This window comes from Triticum dicoccoides, chromosome 5B, assembly GCF_002162155.2.
Source record: "Triticum dicoccoides isolate Atlit2015 ecotype Zavitan chromosome 5B, WEW_v2.0, whole genome shotgun sequence".
Classification (NCBI taxonomy): Eukaryota; Viridiplantae; Streptophyta; class Magnoliopsida; order Poales; family Poaceae; genus Triticum; species Triticum dicoccoides.
This window is the reverse complement of record NC_041389.1, coordinates 681,134,552-681,139,551: the sequence shown is the minus strand read 5'-3', so window position 1 is coordinate 681,139,551 and position 5,000 is coordinate 681,134,552.

Here is a 5,000-nt window from a genome sequence, read left to right as displayed (position 1 = left end):
ACTCTACAGCTACCCAGAAAAACAATTACTACTAGTACAGTGGAGACACTCTACCGCTTCTGGATCCTCCTAGGTCATTGAAACGTCTCCCTCTACTGAATGCCGTTATACTTTTCTTACCCGACATGCGGGCCATGCAGCGCGCGGGCCCAACTGCCATCCACCAAATTAGAAGGTAGTATGCAGGCGGAGAGTCAACCCGGTCGTAGCGCGGCAGTAACGAGCTGTCGCATCACAAAACCCCACCTCCCCGCAGTTTAAGTTTGACAGATGAAGCAACCATCATTTCACTCTTCGCTGAATCCCCTTCTCCCTCACCGTCTTCAAGAAAGGCAACACTCGCATCTGCCACTGTTCTTCTCTCCCAACGAAGGGAAGGTAAGCGGATCCGTGATGTTGGTATATTTTCGTTCAGAGAAAAAAAAGAACTTTTGCAAAGCAGTAACCGACCCTCACTCTCTTTTTTGTTTCATTGTCATTGCGATTGTGTTTTCCTTTCAGTGGTCTCCTAGTATTCGTCAGTTTCATGATGGACTAAGGAGAACCAGGCAAAGATCTGCCTATATTGGAGTAGACGCGGGAGGCTGATCCCCACGAGATTAGTGCTAAACTTCTAATGCAGTGTCTACCAGATTAGTTGCATAGTTTAATTTCAGGTGTGCTTAGTTTAATTTGAGGGGTGTGTTGTGCCGAGCCCCCAGCAGAACTATGTTATGTTTCTTCTCGTTACTTTAACTCTTCAGTATGTACATACTAGTACTAGTATTTCTTTAATAGAATTTAGCACCCCAATCAAGCACGTACTAGCTTTTTTAATAGTACTATATGCATAATTTGGCGACGAGCGCTCTCTATATGTACCACCTTTTTTTTTAAATTTCAATTTTTGCTCCATGGCGCAATCCATCGATAGTGGAGTACCACTGTACAAAAGTATACATTTTTTAAAGGCTAGCGTACTGTTCATCACATATATATATAGCCAGTTAAATTCTCAACCTAGAACGACGTGCATGCCATGTAGTAAACCGATCCGGAGGAAGTATAGTAAAAATGAGGTGATTTTACCGAGCGATCAGCGGGGGAGCATGGCCTGTCATGCGGTCCCACATGTCATAATGTACCAAGGCGATGCGCGTGTCCCTCTTGAGGCAGAAGCAATACTAGTATGTGGTTTGAGATGATGTCAAACCGAAGTGTGAAATAATGGATGCTTCGTCCGTCTGGGAAGGTGCGGCATTGTGATTTGACGTCTCATTGCTCATTACTACTACTGGGCCGGTACGAGTGGGGTGCGTCCCCCCTGCTGTTCTGCGCTGCTATTTGGTGCTTGACACGTCGACCCGGTTGCTATATGTCCCACATGTCAGTGACATGAAGTACATAATTCATGAAAGGGAGCATCGACGGAGGAGTATACTACAGAATTCATGAAAGGGAGCGACTTAGTTTTGGAAAAATATGTTTTTACGGAGTACGTACCCAGTAGGGTTTATAGGGATCATCTAAAAAACATTCATTTTTTCATTTGATAAGTCTCAATTCTACTATACTAGTAGTAGTACCATTACATGTTGGATTTCGAGGTGCGTTAGATCACCCGACGCAAGCAGTGTCAAGAGGAAACTAACCAATGCATGTACAAGTTCATGGAAATTTAGTGGTCATTCATGCATTCGTTCTAATTAATGCCTCGGTAAACATAACTTCTTGAGAAAAATGAGCGTACTGTGCAAACTACGAAATTAATTCGACCACTCACCATCTACCTTGGTTGGAGAGATTTTGAAATTGAGCCATAAAGTGGAAAGGCTCGATTACTATTTGTGGCCTTGTATAGATGCAAAATGTATTTTTTTATAGTGGGCTTGTATAAGTAAATGGAGGGTGTACTAACCAAATTACGTACGTAGTACGGACGAGGAGTAAACGGAGGGAATAGTAAAATTTTCTCCTCGTGCTGCGAGCCACCGCGCGCGTGGGCGAGGGAGCGGGCGTAAAGGCGTACAATAGTAGTAAGCTTCACCTCATCCTGCGAGGCACCGCGCCCGTGGGCGGGGGAGACGGCGTACTAAGCAAGTTTCTCCTCGTTCTATGAGTTGACGGGACACATCAAAAGTACTCCAGTGTATAGAGCCTTGCCTCTAAGGTAGGCCCCACATGGTTTGCCTCTTTTTTTAATTTAACATAATGCGTCAAGTCACAATTTGTTTGTTCACCCGTGGTAGACTATCCTCCCTGCACCAAGTGGACAACCAGTACACGTGCCAAATTACCACGTTGGCTGCTTTTTCCGTACAGAAATGAGCTCCACTGTGTACCCGTGCGGATGTGGTTGGGAAAGAGACGGGAGTAAGTGCGTCGTGCGTGTACCTCTTCTCTTCGTGCGCGTCCCCCACCTACGTGGGTGTGTGTGAAAGAGATACAAACCTAGACATAATGCGCCGTCCATCCCCATGCCTCCGCCCAGTCCGACCACCAGTCACCACCACGGCACCACGCCCCACTCCTCCTCACCTTATCTCTCATATTTCTCCCTCCATTTTTATATACAAGGGGCCTCTATCAAAATTACAATTTGCAGATATACAAGGCCACTAACACTAATCGATGCAATATTAATGGTGTTTGCCTCGTGGTACTAGCAAAGGAGGACATTAATTATCCCTTGCATGCATGCGGGAGTTTGTAAAAAAATGCATCTTGATGTTCCATGCAATGCAAGGGCATCTTGTTAGTCCATGAAAACAACACATGGAAAAATTCCATGGCGAACGAGGGATTTGAATCTGTTGGGAGGGGCTGTTTGGATCTTGCCCGCGGTAGCCAAAATATTGGCGACCCTTTTGTCCACCGGTGCCTTTGCCACTGATGAATGAGGAATGGCTCGGGTGCTCATTCTGTCATGCATCCTCCAGCGGCGCATGTTGGAGACGAGCTCGCACGAGCTGTGTTTTTTTGTCCCACAACACCGCCCGAGCCACCCGCAGACCGACCGGCGACCCGCAAATTACACCATCCAACCATAGCCACACACATTATGACAGCAACTCAACCAACCGGACGAAATTCACGCAAACACGTAGACAAACTGATATTTCATATAAACAATGACGGAAATCATATAAAATACCAGATTTTCAGACAAACATGACGGATTTCATTACATTCAAATGAACTACGCGGTGCTAGTTCTGGACAACACAGGTATATAATACCTGGCCTAAATGGTCGCCCGCTGATCAATTTGTGTTCCTCATGTCCGGCAGCACGATCACCGGACTGCCGGGAACCCCGGAGGTATATGCTTCAGCGCAAAGGACGACTCGCTTCCCCACTGCCCAACTGATATCATTGGCTGGTGCCGAAGATGATGGTGGCCGACACCGGTTCGAGTTCATCACCGGCCACTACTTTGCCATGGCCGGCACCGGCTCGAGTTCATCCTAACATTCCCCTCTTCCATGGAGCCCATGCGGGGTCGACGAAGGTCCTCGCAACAAAAGGATCCGGCAAGATACCTGTTGTGTACACCGGCGTCGCCTCCGCGGTGGCCTTCATGGGACCCAAGCGGTGGCGGCCTCCCGTGTTCTACTTCTCCTTGATGATGGCAGTGGACGCGGAGGTACTGGCCACCGACTCGTCGCTCTCCGCGCACCTGGCTTCTGTCGCTGATTGCATGGCGCGGCCGCCGGCATGGGAGTCTCGGCCACAGAAACGGGAGACGCGGTACGAGGCGGCGACATGGACGGCAGAAACGACGCATGCGTGCCGCTCCTCGTCGAGCTGGCCTGGAGCGGCGAGTTGCTGAACCGCGCGCCAGCTTGGGGCGGCAACTGGCTCCGTCGGGCGAGGGGAGGGAGGTGGATCAGCGAGCTGCATAGCTCGTATCCGGCGGGCTACCCAGCCGGCTTGGATGCGGAATAACTACTCTTCGTAAGCCATTGTAAGAGTGGACAAAATGGTGGAGGAGATAGGAGAGCGGCGGAGGTGTGCGATTCTTGGCCGGTGTTTGGCCTCGTTTAAATAGGAGATTAAATAGACGGCGGACGGGAGGAGCTCGGCTGGCATTGCATTTAATGCCGGCCCAGTCAAGAACGGACGTGTGTCTAGAGTGGGTTTCTCGGCTTCCACACGGGCGACTTTCATGGAGGCGTTTGAATGCAGAACGGAGGCGTGTTCAGCCGGGCGTGCCGCGAGTGGCGCCCTCGACTCTGACCTAGGACACCGCACCATTCTTCCACTGACGTGTGGGCTCTTTGGGTGCATGGCCTGCATGTTAATGACCCAACGCAGGCAGCGCATAGCAGAGGATCCTTTGGTGGGCCAGGGCGGTCAGAAGCGGGCATTTCATAAACCAATGATTGTTCATTGAGTGTGACGTCATCTTTTTCATGTAGTTAAGCCTACTATGTTGATAGCCCGTTTGATAGGTTGTGATTCATAAAGACCGATGCAAACATCAATGTTCTGCTTATCACAGATAAGATTGATTAATACCCGTAACAATCCATGTCCTTAACAAAGGGTGCATGCACGTATAGGTTGAGCATGTGTCTTGCGTCGTGTGCTGTGTGCATGCAGGCGTGCGAGTGTTGCGTGCATGCAAGGGTGCATTTCAGTGTTGCATGCATGGGTGCGTACGTGCGTGTGTTCGTGAGTGCATGTGTACTTGTTAGTGTTGCACACCAGCATGCGTGCGTGTGTACGTTATGTGTACATGTCAGTGTGGCACGCCTACATGCACGCGTGTCTTGCGTGCGTGCATGTGTACGTGCAGGGTGAGGCTACACATCAGTCGACTGACTTTTTCATCTCTGGTCATTAGATTTTCCAGCCGTTGGATACGAAATCAAGGGACTCCAGTTTATCATCAAACTCCATCCCCCCTGAGCCGCCAGCCACCACCGGCCGAACCGCCCGCCCCCGCTGCCCGCGGCTGGCCCGCCCTCCCCGAAACCACTCCCCACTGTCGGTCCGCCGCCGCACCGGCCATCCCT